Genomic DNA, 24,225 nt, shown 5'->3' on the forward strand with positions numbered 1-24,225 from the left:
AAGACAATCTCCAAAAACAAATCATTCACGGTCTAGAATGATGAACGAAACCAAACCTCATTATCTCATTATCTTGCAATCCTGACAATTTGAAAAGGAAAACAAACCTGAATTAAAATATTCCGAATGAAGAAAAGCAACACTAGCAATTTCAGTTCCTGGTGTCAATGCACAAAGATATGTAGATATCATCACACAGCAACCAAATTGACAAATGCATGATATTTTCCAGTGGACTATATTCAAATTACCATTTCACATAACAATAACTTACAGTTACAGATATAAAACAAATGGCAAGCTTTGTGGACGTCAGTGATCGAGCTAGAAATGTGGTTCAAGGAGAATACCGCAGTTGCATACATAAATCGTCCTTTAGTTGAGGCAAAACAGAATTTAAAGAGTCCAACAATGTCTTATATTCAATAGGCCACTTCAGAATTTTACTACAGGTATAATTGAGGATTTCTCACATCAACTTGCACTAAAAACATATATATACACCTATTGAAAACCTCAAGGGAAAGGTTCATTGCACATAAAGGAACAATCAGCTGGTACAAGAAGCCAAGTTTCAGATCAAGCACCTGCAACGCTCGTGTATAATGTGACCAAAATTGAACTTGGACGACCCTTTGCAGCACTCTAGATGGATAATGGTAAACAAAGGAAGATTCACCCCATAATCTACAAAACACATAAAATCCAATGTTCTGAAAAACAGGTCTAGAAATTTTCCGCCATGCATTCTGCATTTGCATCTAGAGTGTTAAAAGACACCTTTTGATATATATTTCACGTTTAAGAAAACGTATATGTCAACAAATAGATGTTTACAGTTCCAAGAATCAAACAAGGCATCAGTATCACCTACCTCAACCAAAAAAAAACAAGGAAGGAAAACTCAGCGCACAGAAAAAAGAAAAGAAAAGAAAAAAAACAGAAGGAAAAAATGACAATAAAACAATTAACTGAAATGATACAGTATGACTAACTTTTGTTAAAAAAAAAAATACCCCAAGCCAGCTCAGTTGTAAAGCAAACCTCATTTTGGATCAACACCAGAGGTTTGAACATGATCACCAAAAACAGCCAACAAGGTAAAATGGCAAAAAGTGTGCGGATGCAAAATATAGAACAACTCTACCAGATTTAATTGGGAGTCTCAAAGATATCTCCAAGCGGATTATGTGAAAGCCATAATCTAATTATAGTTTTTAAAAAATAATTATTGTTAATCAAATAGTGGAAACAAATTCCTTTTACAACTTCAGCTAGTCCAAATATTCATATGAACTTATGAAGAAAGATGACCACTGACGTAGAAAATATGATTAATTGACCAGAAAAACAAAAAATAATAACAAATCACAAAGACTAATAAGTTTAGGAAATAAAAATTTGGAGAAAGCCATCAAGAAAAATATAGAGAGCGACAAATTTAACATATTCCACACAAATAAGGTCTCAGTATACATTTGTTGTTGGAGAATATCATAGGAGTGGTTTTAGCCTATGATAGAGTATTGGTTGCAGTGATTTATGGGATTGATTTTAGGAATCCTCCATCAATGTATTTTCCATATTTATCACTTGTAACCTATAAATAGTGGTGCTGATTGTAAACAATATTAAGAGAGAATATAACAAAAGTGATTTAGCCCTTTGGGCTTTGTGTGTTGTGCTCTTCATGTTTAATTTCTCTCTTCAATTTTTACATCTTTCATCAGTTGTCATTATGGTCCACTTGGATTGAGCACATGCAAATCAGCATATGTACCACAATTATAGTAACTTGTCACAAGTATTTGCTATCATCACAAATGACACGTCAGAAGAACATATGTAATGAAGTTAAGAGCCTAAAGTAAAAGGATTGTTTTACTACGAATGTCCTATGTGAATTGCCATTACAATGAAATTCACATTACAATGTTGATTTAGGAACACAATAAGAAAATGGCATTCCACAATTCCACATTTCGCAAAATGGCATCACAGTATATAAAAAATTCTATAACAAAAGAACATATCTTTTTTCCTTTTTATGGATAAAATTCACCAGAAGGCAGATATACCAATGAAGTATATAAAATAAAATAATAATAAATTACTGAGGAAAAAAAAAGTACATAAAAACAAAGCATACAAAAACTATCACCTGAGTCTCCCAAAGACTCATACTCATCATCCTTACCTTCATGGCTTTATCCCAAACTATCACCTCATTCTCCCAAAGCCTCTATGAAAAAATCATTCTAGACAAGATCACCCGATAATCCAAAAATACAAGGGCGATAAACTTTAAAAATATGTTTTAACTTCAGCAGAATTGTGAGCGGTGACCTAAAACGTAACTTGTATCTTTCTCACCTCGACTCCCATTCAACCAGCCACGACCTAAGAAGTAGATGTAGGAAATCCCACAGGATGCCTACTAAGGAAAGAAGGGCCTACAAATTCCATGCAACTGAGCAGGGAATAAAGTGATAAACTGCCTCCTCCAAATTCCACATGTAGCACCTGTTACAGATAAATGCCTCATCTTCAACTAAGCATCAATTATACAAGTCTGCCTGGTTCACCAAGAAAAAGTAGTCTAAGAAGGGACTCTAGACCACGAAATCTCCTTCCAAGGAAGCCCTCGGAACATATTCCCCAAAGTACTCCGTTAAATGACAAAACTCAAATTCTCTTCCCTTCAGAACATTCCATTTCAAGGAATCCTCCACCGTAGAATGCAACAACTAGGCATGCGATAAGATAGAAAAGCCATCAGCCTCAACCATCAGCCAATTCTAAAGAATAAAATTTAGTATCCCAAACCATTGCCCTTCAATCAAAATGACATAAATCTATAATCGAACCTTCAAACGACTTCCATCCAGAAAAAAATTCAAAAACTCCTACATAGATGACAGTTCCCAAACCAGTGATCAAGCCCAAAAAATACTCCCAGCCCATACTAATGGTCTTCAAAAACGCATTGCATAGGTCATAAAAACCAGTATCCTCTCCTACCATTTAGCGAAATGCCTTCTTCAATAATTTCAGATAAAAATTTGAAAACTTTGTTCACCATTCTATCCTTTGCAAGACTACCAATGATCATGCTATCGACTACTATGTCAGTCCTACAACTCTTTTTCCAATACTCCTGAGTAGTGTTTCCAGTTCTGCAAAGCTTTCATAGGTTCAATTTCTTTCTTTTGCATCAACTTGTTGAGTAAGTCCACTACCTAGCAATTTTATCCCCTAAGATGAGTCCTTCTAGGATAGTGTTAATGTAGTTACTTGCAGAAATCCTAGGAAGCAAGGACACGGGACACGGGACACAATTGTGACACAATATGGACATGGCGATATGGCAAATTCTAAAAAACATTGGATACAGATACAACATGAATACATCAAATTACGGTCAAAAAATAATAATATAATATATTCTATATATATAAATAAAATAAAATAAAAATTATCATTTTAACATATAATCATGGATAAAATCATTAATTTGGAGCCTAGAGCAAGATGTTTGTTATTTTTGTTTTCTTAAAATTTATATTATTTTTCTAATTAACCCATAATCTATCTCAAATTACATTGAAACACATTCTTCTAAAAAAAATTGAAAGTGTCCAAAACGTGTCCCAGGTCGTGTCCAACAAAAAATTAATAAATTCAAAATTTAGGACACTTCTAGCCATGTCCGAGTGTACGATACTACCACGGCACCCCAAGAGAAGTGTCTGTACTTCCTAGCAGACGGTGTTTGAAAGAGAATGGACGACAGCAAAATGTGAGGAGATTTATTATGAATATACTACAAATATATGTTCATGTATGGTTTTGGACTATATATATGTTATTATATAAATATCCAAGCCATCCTCTAATTTTGTAGAAAGCCAAATCATCCTCTTATTGTCAGAGGACTGTTATCGAATCAATTTTTCAAATCCACTCAAATGTAGGGTGCCATGTCAAGTTTTACACTTCCCTTTTGCTAAAGTAAATGATTACATTCTCTAAATTATGCTAAATAATTTTTACATCAAATGCAACAAATACCTTTAATGGATTCCCCGGCTAAAATTATAATATTGCAATTTCAGTTGTCAAATGTTTAAATCTTGCTTCTCTTCACATTCAGTATTCTTCAAATTTGTACTAGTAAATGAAAAATCAAAATTGTTGTGGCTTTGAATTTTTGAAAGTTACAAAGCCTCTTTAAGCACCACTGTAAGAATTCAAATAGCATTATTTATTGATGAAACATGAGAGCATGCCCAAAACAGCGAGCGAGAGAGAGCATCTTTACAGTTCAAGACGTGAGAAAGACACAACTTAGCCACAAGATATACAAGTAGTTATATAAAAACCTAAAACAAAATATAATTCGCACTTGGTAATGTGAATAAGATGGTTCACCATGTAAGACGATATATATATATATATATATATATAGGGTATTAGAGTCTATAACTAAAAATAACATTAAGATCAAACTTCAAATAAAACTAACAGTTAGCAATTGAAACTCACCAGAAGATACTTGCATAGAGTGAATGAAGACGCTGCTAGACCTTATTGTAGAAGATCTCTCCAGTGATCCCAACAGATTGCCACAAGCAACAACATGCATTTTCAAATGGAGTCTTTAAGTTGGATTGCTTATCCTTTGCAACGAACTTTTGCATCATATTAAGGAGGGTAGGATCTTGCCATTCCCCTGGGAATACATCAACTAACATGGAAAAAGTAGATGAATCGAGAGAGAAACTCCTTTCTTGCATTTCCTCCAAAAGTACCATTGCCTGGAAACACTTGTTCTTCTAAGGAATCCCTGAACAAGAATATCATAGGTGACATATTAGGCAAGCAACCATTTTTCCCATTTCCAGGATCAACTTTTTTGCATCGTCCAATAGCCCTTAGTAACAGAGTCCATTTACCATTATATTATATGTCTTCAGTCTTAACATTGGGTTGTAGCCCCTTAGAAAAAAGGTTATTGAAAATATCCCTTTCAATATCAAGCTTCCTACCTTTGCACAGCCCATCAAGGAGGATACTGCAAAAAGTAAGATAGGGATAAAAAAAAAAGTATTACTCTACATAACATGATACAATGACAATGCCTCAGCAGTATACTGGTCCTTGAACAAACCATCCAACAATATGGACCAATTGCACTAATCAGGATTTTGTCCCCTAGCTTGCATTTCGTAAAAAAGCCCTAGGGCAACAGCACTTCTGAGGGTTTCAATCCTTTACCAGGAATTTCACAAAAGATATGCAAGGCCTCGTCTATCATCCCCTTCTTGCAATATCCATTGATTAGAATGTGATAGCTCCAAATGTTGGGCACACAGCCTCTGGACAACATGACATTTAAGGTGTTTATTGCTTCATCCATTTGGCCTTGCAAACAATATCCACAAATGAGTGCACTATAGGTGACTACATTAAGATCCTCACCTCTTTGAATCATGAATTCTACTACATACTCGGCATCTTTTACCATCCCTTCTTTGCAAAGTACATCCATAAATATTGAAAGGTATATACATCTGGACCAATCTTCCAGTCAACCATCTCATTCAATAATATTTTAGCCTCTTCCAATGACCAAAACTGCAAAAGCGGTAAATCAATGACTTGTAGGTGGCAACATTCGGTACAATGCCATTTTCAATCATTTCGAAGAAAAAATTGAAAGCACAATTAGGCATTCCGTCAATTATTAATCGTGCAATAAACCATTTACATCAGACCTACAATTGTTCTTTTCCATACACCCATACACCTAAGTAGCCCAATGGCCATGCTAGTGTTCCCTCTTCTGCAAAGCCCATGCATCAGTGCGAATGTGTAATACATGAATTCATTTGGTTCAATTTATTTCTCTCTCAACAGCTTGTCAAATAACTCTCCTGCCTCCTCTAAGGAGAGCACTTTTAGCAGAGTGGTGAAGGTGATCGAGTTCAGAACACAAACACTTTTCAATATGTTAGCTAAGGTAAGAACATTAGCAGGAATACCCAACATACACATTTGTTTAAACAGAGAAACTGATACCGAAAAGTGGTTCAATTTGGCAATACCATTAAATAATTTATTAAATTCAATAATGGGAAAAAGATATCGCATTTGGACCATTTGGTTGAATAAACACAGAGCATCTTCGAGTTTAATACTATATATTGTTAAACCCAGATCTAATTTTCTCTGATAACTTCAGGATTCAAAGATTTCAATGAGGATTAACAGTTCTAGTAGTATGAGAAGGAAACATAACTGTGTCGTCTAGAGAGAGAAGCAAAGGATCACCTTGGAGAAGGTAACAGCGAGAAACGAATGGTCTGTATACTGAAGCAGTGGCATTCTGTGCATCTTCAACGGAGATTTTTGCAGAGGTGTCCGGAGGAGATGGGCAACTGGGGCATGCAAGTGAACCGTCTATGTTAGATAATGGAAAAGTTCGTTCTCCCCCAATTCTCACTTCTAAATGTTAAGGTTAATTCAGTAATTGCCCGAAACAAATGACTGGCAAAACACAATTCAAACACCATGTTGCCAAGTTAACAATAGGTTATTTTAATTAATTGTGACAGCTTGTCTGAATTGACTTCAATCATGTCAATTCATTTAATTTATTTTAGGGTAAAGTGCAAATAACCCCCTGAACTATGGGAAAATTTGCAACTAACCCCTTGAATTACCAAAAATGCAAAAAACCCTTCAAACTATACAAAAAAGTTACAGATCACCCCATCCGGTGACCGGCCGTCCAAAAATGAGCTCGTGATTCACACGCGACAGACAAACTAAGTTTTTTGGACAATAATGCCCTTCTATATATGAAAATACCAAATTATTCTATAACCACCACCACCGTCGTCTACGACCACCACCACCTTCTGCAACCACCAACATAACCACCACCACCGTCCGCAACCACCAACATAACCACCACAAAACCCTCCTGAACTCATGCCAAAACACACCGTTAAACGAAATCAAACCCACCACCATCACTACCACCTCCATCGGCATCTCAACGGCACACCACCAAACCCAATCGAACCAGTACACAAACCCACAGCCACCACCCCAACCACAGCCCAACCTTCTCTCCATCAAACCCATCACACACCGTGAAACCAAACCCCCACTAACCCACTGCCATCACCCCCTTTAAACACAATCTCTGGTTCTCCCTCGGGAACGAAGGCGGCATGGAACTGATACTCGGTGGCGTCCAATTCCGGTCTGATAGCGGAGCACTAGTATGGGCAGCGATGGATCCATACGCGAGCAACGAAGCTTTCAATTGCAGCAACGGCGATCTGTTCAAGTGGAAGCACTTGTGGAAAATGATTGCGGAGTAATTTGGGGTCGATGAAAACGAGAAGTGGGTGACCGTCCAGATCGGAACAGGGAGGTTTGCGGATGAGGGGAAGCTCGGCCGCTGTGCAGCTAAGCCGCAACTAGCCCATCGCCGCGAGTTAACCATAGCCGAACCAGCCCATCGCCGTTCAGCCCACCTTGTTCGCCGGTCCTCTCCACCATCCGAGCTCGTTCCAACTGTCACCGCAAGAGACGGTGGCGGGGCAGGCGCAGGAGATGACGGCAGCGAGATCCCAGCGGCGACGAGGATGATTTGGGTTTTGACGCGTCGACTCCGCATCGTCACCATAATCGCCGACTTACCTCCTCTTCCGTCACCATAATCGCCGCCGCCGCCACCATCTTTTTCCTTCATTTCCTTCACGATTCAATCTCCAGCCTGATGCTTCTCTCTCTCTTCAATGTCCAATGTTATATATATATATAAACACATATATATAAATTCAGTTTAAAACCAGAAATATATATATATATATATATATATATATATATATATATATATATAAACGCATATATATTTATATACCTTATACAGTAGTGAATAATCATAAGGGCAATTCAGACTTTTTATTTTTCCGGTTAAGTCAGTCACCGGAATGGACTGAAATGCAACAAATTCATAGTTTAGGAGGGTTTTTTTTAGTTTGGGGGGGGTTAGTTGCAATTTGTCAATAGTACAGGGGGGTTATTTGCACTTTACCCTTTATTTTAATTAGTGTTGTTCTCCGGATATCATTCCTTTCCACCGAACTTAAAGTTTTCAAAACACCCAATTAATAGGAGGCAAAATACTTTATTTTAATATATATAATTATTAAAAGGTCCAATCTAAATCACACAATCACTTAACGTGACTTAGGATTCAATTGCTATTTTGCAATTTTTATGAGTCACTTAACGTGACTTAGGATCCAATTGCTATTTTTATTTTTGAAAGGTCTATTATTAAGAATTTTGCCAATGATGAAAGTCTTCTTGAAGGAAGATTATATGCTTAGTTTGTACGTTCGGTTGTCTTTTATTATTTTTTTAAAAATTCAATTATAATTGATATTTTTATTTTTGAAAGGTCTGTTATAACAATGAAAGAAAAAAGACTAAGAACTGTTTTTATTATTCTCATAAATTTTCTAAAAACTTAAATATAAAAAACTCTTAACAAACTTAGTTATAAAAATGTCTAAAAATTATTTTTTATTCTCAAAATTATAAACCAAAACACTATTTTTTCTTTTTTCCTTTTTTTTCTTTTCTTTTTTTTCTCTCTTCTAAGACCCTTTTCACATAATTTCATTGGCATTCCAAGAACATCACAAGGCAAAACAAGAGAATTAATTTTTATGATTAACAAACCACCTAAATAAGATATTGTGTGTGAAAATAAAATAATAATAATACATAATATTATATATATTGAGTGGATTTTCAATATCAGTCAGTCTAATGAATGTGAGAAAAATTTAAAAAAAATGTGACCTAATTTTAATTGATGAAGCTTGGTGGACAAATATGACCAATTATATAACCGTATCAAACAAAATCTATGTGGAGATATCAAACAACTTATATGATGAGACCTTATGTGAATCTTTCAACAAGAGAATAAATTGAACAAATTTCTATGACAAGTAGAAAAATAACTACTTTAAATTGAATTAATCATAAAGAACACAAGGCCTCAAACTTTTCCAATTCGAAAGAACAAGAAAATTATGTGCTAACAAGTATAAAACACTCCAACCAAACAGGGTGTGTACAGTTTGTTGATTTTATATATAACTCAATATATATATATATATATATATATATATATATCTGTGTATAACTTGAAGTTTTATCTTCTGGTTAACTCTGCCACACACACACTGATAAAATAGATGTGACGATGGACTTACTAAGCAATCCGTAAGTGGAAGCATCGGGTTGATTTTGTTTTATGAGAATAGTTATATATATATATATACACTTCTTTATATATAACTCAATATATATATATATATATATATATATATATATATATATATATAACTATTAATATCTGTGTATAACTTGAAGTTTTATCTTCTGGTTAACTCTGACACACACACTGATAAAATAGATGTGACTATGGACTTACTAAGCAATCCGCAGATAAGTGGAAGCATCGGGTTGATTTTGTTTTATGAGAATAGTTATATAAATATATATACACTTCAGATCTTTTTGGTCAGAAGATCAAGTGGAAGTCAAAAAACAGACAACTAAATCCACTAGTAGCATCTAGGACAAACACATTATATATAACCAAATAAGCACTGCCAAACACCATGAAAGCAAACGAATTAAGATCGATACAGATCTACACTTTAGGAAAAGGGATGAGCCAGTTCATCTCTTTGTACAGAGAAAAACAGTAGAGAAAGAGATAGAGAATCTCACTCTGCTCTCAACTGTTGTTTCTCTGTACAAACAAATGAAACGGATCAAACTAGGAGGCCAAAATTCAGTAAAGACCGCCGTAGACCACTGAAGAGGACTATAAGAACTGCGCTTTACACATTCAATTAGGGTTACATATACTACTCTATATATATACACACACACCTACACGCACGCATTGACAATTTGACACACAGCCGCGTGTTTGCGTAATTTCTAGAAGGAAAAAATGACAAGATGAATCCAACGGTGCGGAGGAAATAGTCTACGTGATAAGGAATCTTGAACCGTTCGAAAGGAATATCAAGCCACGTGGAAACAGTTTGGCCCAGATCAAGCCTGTCCCGGCCCATTTATCTGGCCTAGACTCGAAGCCCTAAGCATATAGGATTCTCTCTATTGCTTTTCAACTTCTTCTCAACTACTATAACAATTCCATTCGAACAACATTAATTTTTTTTTTTTTTTTTTGGCAAATTCGAAGAACATAGATGATCAATGTCTCCTACTTAACGGGTCATCCATTTACTTAACCTATGTCTCTATGTACATCTAGCAATTGATTAGAGTATACTTGAGCCGTAATGTAGCGAGGATTGCACCACTTAAAACATCCCACCTCTTCAACTCAAGGTGTTTGGAAAGTTGAAAACTCATTTTCAATCGGAAGTTCATGCATTGAAAAAGCAATACAAATGGAACAATAAAAGTACAACATAATGTTGTGTTTGGCAATATCGAATCGGGGTCTGTGACTTGAGATTGAATAAATTTTAGTATAAAGTTTGAACAAAATGTTCTCCAATCTCAAATTCTAAATATCAATTCGGCGGTGTGAAACATAGCATTTCAAATATGAGTGAAAGTTCAAAATTCATTTTCAACATTTTCAATGACGTGAAAACTTCATCATCTACTCAATTTTTGAAGAATTAGTCTTAACACATAAAAATTTTTTGGTCGAGTTAAACTGTCGTGATCATTGGAGAGATGGGAAAATTCCTACATTGACAGTAAAATATTATGAACTATGCCTCCGTTTGTTTGAACGTAAAATGTTTTTCTTATAAAATAATTTCTTGTAAAATGAATTTTTTTTTTTCCCCTGGTGTTTGCATTTTCTGCTGTTTGGCTCCTGAAAATATTTTTAAGTGAAAATTAAGGGAGTAGTGTAATGACAAGGGTTTGCCTAGTTCGTTAATCACTACTATGATGTGGGTTCGTTTGTCTAGTTCGTTAATCATTATGGGTTCTTTCATGAAACAAAACTTAAGTTGATACCTAAAATTTTAAGGGGGTTGTATGTAGAAAATTATCAAGAATAATGACTTCTACTAAGGGTTAAGTGCAAAAAACCCCCCTGATATATAGACTTTGTGCAAAACTAGTCCCTATTTTTTAAAAATGTGCATGCAAGTTCACAAAATTCAAAAAAGTACATAACCAGTCCCTCTGACAACTTTTTACAAAAAATAAAACTGAAAATCCCATTTTACCCTTTTGTTTCCCATTTTGCTCCTCACCATTTGTGCATAAAAGACCCCCAACATTTGTGCATAAAAGGCCCCCCCACCCTTAATCCCAATTCGTCTCTCTCTCTCTCTCCATGCATTAAGAAATGAACACGGAATACAAAATAAATTAAGAAATGAATTTAAAGCTTGAAGGAACTAAAAATAGAATCCGCAAAATACTATAATTATTAAAATCCATCAAACCCAAACTCCAAAACTCCATCAGTTTACAACTTGGGAATCCATCTCTAGTGGACCCCTATTAAACATCCAAACGGAAGATAGAACAACTGTAATAAACGTCCAGAAATAAAACTATAGAGAGAGAGCCCTACATCGTCGGAAGAGTGAATAGAGACCTCTGCTCAGTACGAACACGTCTAAGCCTAGAACTGTCGTGTACCTGAAAAATAGAAGTGGGTCAGGCCCACGCGCAAGTTCTATACTACTACAATCCAAACAGAGGCCCGATACGCATGTACATCCTAAACAATTCAACAATAGCTAATAGTCCGTAAATATATATATATAGTCACACTAAAGGACTCTCACTAGACTACAGGCCAGTCTCAACCTGAATAGAGGTAACATGCTAAAACGCACACGAAGTGGGCATATGTACCTATACCTAAACAGGGTACACCTCCAACCATCGTAGCCAGCTACACATCCCGATGCATATACGCTCCCTAGCCATCGGTCCTGAGGCTCAAGCTCATACCGAGGCACCATAACAGTACATATATAAAATCCATCCAAAATCCCTGGTATTGCCGCTCAACAAGTAGTTGCCATGACAATACAAATCTACGGGACTTAACTTTTAGTTAATCCCATCCTTATTCCAAGTAGGTGGGTAATGGTATTGCTTTAAAAACCAAACCCATCCTTAGTATGCCACCGTCCCATACCGATGCCTACTTTCCAATCCTCCAGTAGTCAATAATACCAATAAATCAAGTATATATCAACTAAATTCCAACATCCAACATTCAATGTTAGCAGTGATAAAATAAGTATTGATAAACAGGGTCACAACAACAACATATACATGCCCAATTTAAGTTGTTCCCTTTAGTCTGATATAAAGACAGAATTAATTAAAACTTCCATTTAACACCTTACAAATGACATACAGATATGTAGGGTATGTATCACAAAATCCTAACCTCCACAGTTGATACTAACTGTGATAATGTAAGCATCAAAACAATATTCACAGTATGTATGTAGACATGCTCAAATTATAGTGTTCCACAAAACCGATCTAGTGTTAAACTCAAATCCTCCTAGTATTTAAGTTCCAACTGTTGCTATTACAGAAGTTAAGATAGCTATCATCTAGACCCATCCTTCCAATAATTTATACTAGCAGTGGTAAGGAAAAACGTGAACCACAGAACCGCAATGCATCCACAAACATGCTTAGTCTAGGTTGAACAAGCATACAACACTACTGTAACTACCAGTTTCATAGCAAAACAGATATCATTTTAGTTTGGTTTAATCTTCATTAATCCTGAAATCATTTAAGAGTGCAAAGAGTATGAAGCCTAAGGGAAAGAGTAAGGATAGAATCTTGCCTCAGAAACTTTTGTTCAAAGTTTCAACGTCGTCTTCTTAAAAAATCCCGGCGAGTTCCAAAACCCGGTTACTGTTCACGGGTACGAAACACTATTCCCGAACTCAAAATCTGATCTCCACCGTTAGATTGTGCGACACTGAGTCATGAACCTATCCTCCAAATTTCAGCTCGATCGGACCACGGACGAAGCGGGATCGGATGTTTGATGAAATCTGGGCAGAATGGAAAAAACCTGTGCGACCCAGTTACTGTTCACGAGTACGAATCACTGTTCCCGAGGTCAAACTCTAATCTCCACCGTTCAGATTGTGCGTCACTGAGTCGTGAACCTCTTCTCCATTTCTTCATTTCTTTCTTTATCCATAACTGCACACTATTTATATTATTAATTGTCTCATAAATTTTTTTCATTTACTCCAAAATATGCCATCATCTTCAAGCTCAAAAAGCCATTGTTACCCATATGGGAGGTCGGTGAAAGAATATTATTGTAAATGTGGAGTTAAAAGTCCTTTGAATGTGTCATCTACCCAACGAAATCCTAGTAGAAGGTTTTACGAGTGCGCCAACTACAGAACTGGTTCATGTGGTTTTTTGAGGTGGGAGGATGAAGAATTGCCTGATTATTACCGTAAATTGATTTGAGATCTTATGACAGATATACAAGAGCTACGGGACTTGCAAAGAGCTGATTCTCCATTAATTGGTCAAGCTCTAACCATGAATGTGAATGATGGCAAGCTTTTGGAGATGGAAAACATGATAACAGAATTAAGAGAGATGAAGCACACAGGATATACCCAACCTAAAAGTTGATGCTTACCTCAGTTTAATAGTTCCATTCTCAATTTTCTTTTGGGGTTCTTTACTTGTATTGTATTGTTCAAGCTAGTAATGTGAAACATTGTAAACAAAAATATGTTTTGTGGTTATTTACTTGTGTTACATGTTCGAATGCAAGTATAACATGTTTGAATGCAAGTCTAACTAGTTTGAAAGCAACTACAACCTTTTTGATTTTTATTTTTTAAATGCAACTACAACCTGCACCACATTCCAAAAACACTACTCACATACATAAACATTGTACCCAACAACACTCACATACACAGACCTACTGCACCACCCATTCAATGGTGACCAATCATTCAATAAATGACCAACTATAGCCTGCACCACCCATTCAATGACAACATTCAATAAGTTAAATAATCACAACCACCACCAACATAGACATGCATAATTTACGCATACATAATTTGCTCCATAGTTCCCAAACAACATACATAGATATTGTTCCACATACAAACACATACATACATACATATATTAAAAACATACACACATATTGCAGCTCCATTGTTCCCCAACAACACAGCACATACATACATACATATTGTAGCTCCATAGTTCCCCAACAACGCAGCACATACATACATATTATAGCTCCATACATACATAAATATTGCAGCCAGTCAAACAGATATTAAAAACAAAAACAATAGTTGTCTATTTGTTAATCCATGAATCAAATATACAAAAGATTACTTCAGATTTACCATACAAGTCGCATATTGTCCACTAACTGTCCATTAGCAAAAGACAACACCTTAGACTGAAGTAAATTGAAACTTGGATGAAACAAAGGCAACAGTTTTAGACAGTGGAATCTGCAACAAATAAGTGGTACAAGATAATTAAAAATGCCCTAAGCAAGTATGTGTTTTGAATGGAAAAAAAGTAAAAGTAAAAATTCATTTACCTAAAACCACCAATCTTGGCTTTCTTGGGTACCATTCCCTAGTGTATGTGGCATGTCAACAATCTGAGACTGAGAAACATTGATAACCTATAAAGATGGTAAAGTTAAAGTTGAGTTGACAGTACCTGTAAAATAATAAATTAAAAAAAAATTTAATATAAATCAATGCATATACCTCACTATTGATCCCACTAGCCATCACTAGGACATCAGTCAAGTTGTCTGCACCAATGTCAACATTTACAGCCCTATGACTGCCACCACCCCTGCCTCTCACAGCACCTCTGCCACCCCTGCCTCCCACAGCACATCTACTTCCCATAGCATTGTTAGTCCCAATACCACCACTGCCAGTCCTATGCATCCCCATAGTAGTGCCACCAACACCTCTCAGTGAAGTACTTCCCAACACATTGTTACTCCCAAGACTTCTACCAATACCATTCATACTCCCAACACCACTGCCTCTCACTCTCACTGAAGTACTGACTCTCACTGAAGTACTGCCCATAGCATTGTTACTCCCAACACCACCACTGCCATTAAGAACAGTTTCAATTGCCTTTTGAACATGCAATACTCCAAGTTGAGGGTTTTTGGGTCTACCTCCTTTGCTTTTAAGTGGTCATCGTGATCAGTTAATTGACATTTTTCACAAATAAGGTGAGCCCTTTGTTTGTACACACATTTTCCACTTTATGTACCTTCATCATAAGCTTTCTTCCTCAATTTCTTTGGCCTGCCTGGGGGTTTCCTAGCTATAGAAGGAATAATTGGAACCACCCCAATTACTTCTCTCATATTTCTCAATGTCATTGGATATACCATCCCTGCATATGACTTCAAGAACGCTTCTTATAAAAGTATGGGTCAACAAAATCTTCAAGAATTGCTCCTCTTCTCTTTTGTATAGCTACACATGCATGCTTGCATAGGATACCTGTGACATCCTATGCCCTACAAGTATAACTTTTTTTATGTTAGTCAACAGTCTCATTCACTCCTCCATCGTCAACCTCATAAATGGCTTTTCCAAAAAGGTGAGCATGACAACTCATTGAGTTCCTTTTGTTCAGTTTTAGCTGAGCTGCTAGAGCTGGACACAACAACCCCATTTTCCCCTCCATGTACTCTTTTTTCTCTTGATACTTCCTCAACAAGGACTTTCTGATCATTTCAAGCATGGTGATAATGGGCTTATCTCTGGCCTTTAGTATGTGTGAATTCCATGATTCACACATATTATTACTGTTAAGGTCACACTTTGACCATTCTGAGTACTTACACTTAGCCCACAGGTGAAGGGGTATCTTGGCCAACCAGTCATATACATCTGTATTAATTTCCCTGATTCTCTGCATGTATCCCTGAAAGTCTGCCATTGTGAAAGAATTTGTTGCATCCCATAACTTTTGCTTCAACTTTAAGCTTGGGAACTTCTTTTTGGAGATCTCATACATGTGCCTTACACAGAATCTGTGATCTGACCCAAGCTTCTCAAGTGTGTCAACCAAACCCTATAATAAAATCATAATATCAGTAAATGAAATTTTAAACTATCTGAAAATGTATTTTAAAGTATCAATAAATGCATTTATCTATCAGTAAATACAGTTTTAAACTGAAAGTCTGTAAAAGAATTTTAAACTATTTAAAAACTAAAATGTTTTTCTAACATACCTTTTGTCTATCTGAGATAAATGTTATTGCTTTGTGAGGGCAAAACAAATCCATGAGGTTATCCAGAAACCAATCCCAAGTCTCATTTGACTCTACTTCCACAATACCAACTGCAATGGGATAGAAGCTATTGTCCCAATTTATACCAATAACACTTAGTAAATGTTGATTATAATGAGTTTTTAGAAAGCAGCCATCTAAGCCAATAAATGGCCTACAACCCTCTTTAAAGCCTTTCCACATTGCATTCAATAAGAAAAACAGTCTCTCAAACCTTGTAGACTTCCCATCTGGCTCTAAAAATGCATCAACCTTAGCAACACTTCCAAGATTTGTCTCCAATACCAACTGACAATGCTCTATGATTTTTGAGAATTGATCTTCATGTGTACCATCAATCATCAGCTGACATTTCCTCTTTGCCCTACAAATTTTGAACCTATTAACTCCCAGGTTCAAATCATCAGTAATCTGACCCATAAAATCATAATTTTTCCACTCAGGGTCCCCCCTAAACTTATGTACATACTTATTTGCAAGATAAGAAGATGTTGCTAGTCTGCTTGTTTGAACTTCAGAGCAGTTGTGTTCATCATTGAATGTACTAATCACAATGGCACCATTTGATTTTCACTTTGAAGCATGTATCCTCCACCCACACTCATTTTTACATTTACATGTGACCCTTTTTCCATTATTTTTAACAAACTTAATGTCATATTTGTTCTTGATAGCATGTTCTCTCAACACATCTTTGAATTCTGCAAATGTAGCAAACTCCATTCCCACCATTAATATTTTTTTCCCTTATTTCCTATTTCCCTTCTAGCAATGAATTCCATTTTTTTGCAAGGAATATGTATCTCATCATCTGAGTCACTATGGATACTCCATAGCTCATCACTTGGTGCATAAACTGAGACATCATCTAACTCTTCACCATTTTCCCCATCATATATTTCATCATCTTCATCAACTGAGACATCATTGTGCACATTCTCTTCAACACTTGCAGCCTGCACATGGTCATTGTTAGGCTGCACATGGTCACTATCATCCATTGATTGGGTTAAATATTTTGTCCACCGATGCTGAACTTGTGCACTAAACCTATAATCCTCATTCTCAGTATTAGTGACATAAATTTTAATCAAAGATGAGCTGTTATAGGCCATAAACATCTGCATAACATGTAATACCCCTAATTTTAAAAGGATAGTCTCGGCATTTATTTATTATTTTTATTGTATTTTTGCGTGATTATTTGGTTTAATTATTTTTATTTATTAATTTTATTTAATTGTTTACCTATGTGACATGTATTTAATTGGCATTTATTCTTTAAGTGTTTTAATTGTTTAATTATAAATTTTATTTTCGTTAATTGTTTCTTGTTTTCTTTAATTGGGTTGTGTATTTAGTTATGTGTATTTTCTGTAATTTGATTAGTTTGGTCATTCTAATGTGTAAATTGGTTTATTTAAATGTTTTAATTAGATTAAATTATAGATTAAATTAGTAACAGTTACTGTACTAAAATAAATTAATAACTGGTCTAATTTTAAACAGTAGGGTTCTCTAAGAGGTTACGCGTATGTAGCCGAGTATCTTATAACCTAAATTGCTATATGGGCCGACTGACTAGAGTTTTACATTAGGGCTCTGGCTTTAATTAAACAAGGATTAGGGTTTAGGATTTTTACGCCTATATATACATAGTTGTAATCTATATTAAGGGTTGGAAAACCCCTACTCACGTAACATAGATACAGAGAGTTACAGAGTGAGGCTTTGAGAGAGCAGAGCAAGTTTGTGGGGTTTCTAACCGAGGCTTCAAGATTTGGCTTAGGAGAAGGGAGGAACAGAAGTCATAGGAGGATAGACGATATTGCAGTGGTCGTCGGAAAGCTTAGAACAACGGCAACAAGGTTTTGTTTACAAAACTATACATGCAAGTTCTTATCTTCCTCCTTCTCTCTAGCTTGTGTTCTGTGCACCTAGATAACCTCTATGGGATTAATTGGCCATTAATTGAACCATGCATGATTTGTATATGTTTACTTGAGGATCTTTTAACCATGAAAATTTATCTGTAAAACCATTCTGTCAGGTATGTGTTTTATTCTTTGTTTTGGCATAACGTCCCACTGTTCTAATTTTTATTTTGAATCTTACTGAAATCAACCAAGGTCTGAATGGATACTAGATGTAATTTAAGACCTTCAAATTTAAATTGGAGGAAGAACAGAGGGGTTAGGATAGAACTGATGTTGCAAATTAGTTTCAGTGTTGTTCTTCAACAATGCTAGTTTAAATGGCTTGATTAAACTCTGTAATTGTTTTCAAAATTATTGTAAACAACATTGGGGAATGCTTCTAGACTAAATTAAGACTCCTAAGATTAGTTTTTAGAAACCAACAGAGTGGTAGGAATTGATTAGAAAGGGAGCAGACGGACTGAAACGAAGCAACAGGGACAAAGGCTCTCAAAGGAGGTGAGAGCCGGCTCCATGGATGTGGGAGCCGGCTCCCACAACAAGTAGAGCCCGCTCTAAGGACTCCTAGAGCCGGCTCTAGGCTGAAAAAGCCTGCTCCCAAAATTTGGAGCAGGTTCCCTCTTCAGTATACGATTAATTTTATTTTTTTTAGTTTTCTAAGGCACTGTTTGGTATTCTGGACATTGTTTGAGCCTTTGGATGTTTCTAATGGATTGTGGGGACTTTACAGAGGATCTAATTACTTGATTCTAAGTGTGATTAAACTAGTTGTTGCATGGTTTAAGTCTCTAAGATAAAGGATAAAACAGTATAAAAGCGTATGACTTAGTACACTGTTATCGGATGGGACGAAATAAATTATTTAGGTTAATTTAGCAATTTGTTGGACTATGATAGGATTATAGAATTTGTTCTAAATGCATGATAGAGTCATTGATATATTGGATTGGGTCTATGCATGCTTTGGATGCCAGTTGTGTAAACTATTAAACCGTTTCCTGCAATTACATGGTTTAATTCTGGGATTTAAATTGCTAAAACCTCAAATACTTTTATGCAACTATTTGGATGGTGGTTTTGAACTATAAATTACTTGTTCATTATGTATACATTGTAATTTACCTAGATATGGAGGATTGTATGCACCGGTATGGGACAGTGACATACTAGGGACGGTTTAGCTCAAAACGCCTAAACCTAACCTAACGGATTTAAGGAATGGATTTATAAATATTAAATCCTAATCTTGGTTAAGTCATATCAACTGCAACTAAGTTGAGTGGCTTCCTGGATTAATGGACGATAGTTAAGTCATATCAACTGGATAAGTTGAGTGACTAACTAGTTGGGTTGTTGTATATCAATTTATTAAACATTTGAACTACATACCCTGGATTTGGATGGACTTTATATATATGTTTATGGTACCACGAGCTGAGCTTGAGTCTCAGACTCGTTGGTAAGGGTGCGTATATGCAGTGGATGCGTAGCTGGTTATAATAGGTTGAGGTGTACCCTGTTAGGTCTAGGTACTCATACCCACCTTTGGGTGCGTATTCGCATGTTACCTTCTATTCAGGTTGAGACCCCTATTATAGACTAGTGAATGTCCCTTAGTGTGGATATATTTATATGTATGGACTAAATAGATATTGTGAGGTGTCTACGGTGTATTTACGTATCGGATCACTGTATGGATTGCAGTTAGATTAGAATTTGCTCGTGGGTCTGACCCACTCCTTTATTATTCTTTTCAGGTACAGGACGGTTCCAGCCTTAAAGCTTGATCGTGCTTGTCCAGAACATTCTCACATTCATCTGATTACGTAGGATTTCTCTCGATGTTTCTAGCATTATCTATTTTCAGTTTCAGTTTCAGTTGAACTTTTGGTTAGGGGTCCACCAGTGGATTCCCAAGTTGTAACTTTGAAGTTTTGGAGGATTGGAGTTTTATTATTTCAGTTATGCGTGGAGAGTTTTATAATTAATGTTTCTTTCGGCTTTATTCCATCTTTATTATTTCATTTTGTCATCTGTGTTCACTTTAAAATACTTTAATTGTTTAATTATTCCCTCGAGTTTGGGCCTGGGCCTGATCAACCCGTGTCTCAAATCCGAGGGGTATCACATAACACTCCCATCATTAATTATCTGCATCAAATGTCCACAAATAAGATCTCTGTAGAATATTTTACTATCACCCAACTGCAGCATATCCACCATGTCTTCCAATTCAATGTAAGACATCATGTCAGGGTCCACATTGTCAACTAGCTTTATGCTACCACCAACATAGTTGCTGCGTTGATTCAACTTTCCCAAATGATGCAACTGAAGTATGTATGTCTTCCCCATTTACTAAACAACCATACAAATATAAGCCGTCACAAACCACAACTACATAAGCTTCTATCAGAAGCATGCATGCATATCAGAGTGAGATATATAGATCCGTCATGCAATATGCATTGCATGCATTAAAAAATAATGTTAGTGTATAAATAATATAAATAATAAAGACATAGACTCAACATCACATATAGAAACATTCCATCAAAAGTACAAACAAACAAAACACAATTATTCTGAGGTACTGTTTGTAGCATTTAGACCCAACATAAAGCTTAGCATTTTTTATACATATGGGACCACTATAGTTTACAAAACTCTCACAATAAATAAGGTCAATCAACCCACAATAATGCACTGGACAAAGCATAAAGACAAGGGACCACTATTGTTTACAAAACCCTAACAATAAATTAATAAAGTCAATCAACCCACAATATTGCATTGAACAAAACATATGTGCATATAAAAATTCGAACTTTATAGTATAAAACCCCAATTTAATGGAGACCAGATCATCGTATTTGGCACATATGGGTCACAATAATGTATTGGGTCACACAAACATATATATACTGAATCTATAAGCAAAAAATACAAATGGACCAACTTACTGACAAACCCCTAATACCACTAAATCGTACATACATGACACAAACATATATAAAGGCCAAAATTGCAAGAGAATATAAGAAAAAATCATAAACCTACTATTGTTTACAAAAACCCTAACTGTTAGGAAATAAATACGAAAAAAAAATAAAAAAAACCCTAACAAATGTTGAGACAAAATCGACCATGCATGCATACACAATTTAAGAACAAAATCCGAAAACATTTAACAATTTACGAGACGAATCAGAGCCCTAACAAATATTGAAACAAAATCGAACCACATAATAATATAAAACATTCAGCGAGTTTACAACTCTTCACAGTGCAAAATTTTACACAAATCTAACATAAATAACACGATTTAAGAACAAACTTTTGATTTAAGAACACTTGCGACACGAATGAGTCTTCACAGTACCACAGCATAACAACACAATCGATCTTTCACCGACTTTATAACTCTTACAAGTTATCTTCAACCGATCAACAACAAATACAGAGATTTAATCGATTTAGAGAACAAATACACATGAAAACGGGTTAGGGTTTCAGAACACTAAGGAATTTAGAGTCGGCCTCTCTCGTATACAATGCAGATTTAGGATTTAAAATGGTTAAGTGTGTTTTATATAATTGGGGCATGTTTGGTTTTAGATTTAATTATATTCAGGTTTAGGTTATCCCTATTTTATACAATTTGAGGTTTATGTTATCCTTCTGTCAAACAAACCCCATTTTATACAAATTTGGACAAAAGGGTCATTTTACATGGCCTGTATTTATAATCATTAATTTATTCAACTGAAGTGAGGGTATTATCATCATTTTACACCACCAGGGACCTATTCGCACCAAATTGATAGTATAGGGGAGTTTTTTTACCACACAGGGACTAATATGCACTATATCGATAGTAGAGGGGGTTTTTTTGCACTTAACCCTTCTAATAACTACCAAAGCAACTGATTATACCCATTCCAAAGATCAGTTTCAAGGAGTCAGTAATTCTGCTGAAATGAAGCTTCTGCTTGGAAACATAACATCAGAATCAATCATTTTCTATCCATTTTTATCCTTCTCTTAATTCCCATATAATTTTCTTATATGTAAAAATGATTGTCACGAATTCTCACCAGCAATGACGGGTAAAGTGCATTAAACCCCCTGAGTTTTCTTTTCTCTCCCACAAACCCCCCTGAACTATGGTGTTAGCCATAGGGATAGTGTCGCACCAATGGTTTTCTTTACCAAGTTATTGCCGCCGAACCTACTGATAAATTTATTTTAGTAATGAAATGGTTTTTAAAATGTTTCCCAACTGTGTTGTCAGTGTTGACTGAACAATTTCTGAAGGTGGAATGGTGGATGGATCAAGAAGCCATTAATTGCATTTTGAAATGAGAAATACACAATTAGATTGTAATTATAAAGCAAAAGCCATTAAATGATTAATCGGCTCATCTGGTATGTTTTTGAAACAATGACACAACATCAATGAGCACCAATCATCTAGTATGTTTTGAAATTTTTGTTCCAATTTCCTTCAAATCTTCGATTAAAGCCCTTTGACAATTTAGTCTATTCATTTCATTTTATTTGACTATTTGAGTGTTCAATTTTGATATTTTTTTGCAATTGTGCTTGATTTGAGTTATTTGAATTTAAATTCCTTATCTTGTCAAGTCATTCTGAAAAATTGAAGTATTTTGATTGAAAAATTGTTTCAATTTAAGGTATTTGAATTTAATTTTCTTTTCATGTCATTAAGTAATTCCTTGTCTTATTGAGGTCTTGCCATTCATCATCAAAATTTAATTTAATGAATGAAATCACATAATTGAGAATCAAAATTAAGAAAATGTGAATGAACATAGAGATTTAATGAATGAAGATAATAAGAAATATAATCAAAATGAAGAAAATGTGAACGAACATGAAGATTTGGTAAATGAAGAACATATGAATGAAAATGGTAATATTCCTTTGAACGTTAATAATCCAAGAAATTGAAAAATATTGATAACAAATTGATAAATTTATTAGTTGAAAGAGGTTCTCCAAGAGATGTTAAACTTGAAGATTTTCTTAAGGATTCAGAAAATAGACATTTCTCTTCTACATATTACATTCGACATTTATCAAACTGAATTATTGATGGGACATAATTTTTTTCATAATTATTGCAGTATTAGAGTCTATAAAAAGGTTAGGTTATTATTTTTCAAATGCTTGGATTGCATATAGAGTTTTGTTGACTGATAAGCACTGAATATTGCATATTCGAGCCCCTAAATATACTTATGTTAAGACCTAAAGCAATACTTCTATCCATTGTTAGACTGATTTATGTTTAATGTGTGTTTATAGGTACTTTCCCAGAGAAACGGTTAAAATCGAGACTTTATGATGAAAAGGCTGATATCAAAGCTTACAGAGTTGTTGCCGGTCATTTAAAACAAGCCGAGAGCTTAAATTGTGAAGTTTGGAAGAATCCAAGTACCAAGGCCCGAGCCGAAGTTCTGAGGCTCGCGCTTTATAAGAAAAAGTTAAAAAATCAACCAAGGCATTAAAGCTCGAGCCGAAGTTCTGAGGCTCGAGCTCTGTAAGAAAAAGTTAAAAAATCAACCAAGGCATTAAAGCTCGAGCCTCGTACCTCCAGAGCTCGAGTCCTATGCAGTGATGCTCAAGCCTTACCCAAGGGTGCTCGAGTCTTTGCCTAAGCGCTCAAGCATGATGCGTCAAAATTTGAAGAGTTGATTTCAAGAAAGCCAAGCTCCAAGGGCCTCGTACCAAACCTCAAGGGATCGAGCACTGTCATTCAGAGCTCGAGCACTGAGCCCCAAAAGCTCGAGCTTTGTACCTAAAGCTCGAGCCCTATGAAACTAGGATCGA

At 35.5% G+C, this 24,225-nt stretch overlaps 1 long non-coding RNA gene across 1 annotated transcript; it reads right to left on the minus strand.

Moving 5' to 3' along the window:
• Window positions 1-224: 224 nt before the first annotated feature.
• Window positions 225-6,531, minus strand: LOC132275044 (uncharacterized). Its single transcript, XR_009470582.1, has 3 exons — window positions 6,334-6,531; window positions 4,546-5,637; window positions 225-687 (listed from the first exon to the last, which is right to left on the minus strand). It is a non-coding gene; the product is annotated as an uncharacterized LOC132275044 (long non-coding RNA).
• Between the last annotated feature and the right edge of the window lie 17,694 nt (window positions 6,532-24,225).

This window comes from Cornus florida, unplaced genomic scaffold (genome assembly GCF_030987335.1).
Source record: "Cornus florida cultivar Cherokee Brave unplaced genomic scaffold, ASM3098733v1 CherokeeBrave_3.0.0_Hap2_Chr09, whole genome shotgun sequence".
In the NCBI taxonomy this organism is placed as follows: domain Eukaryota; kingdom Viridiplantae; phylum Streptophyta; class Magnoliopsida; order Cornales; family Cornaceae; genus Cornus; species Cornus florida.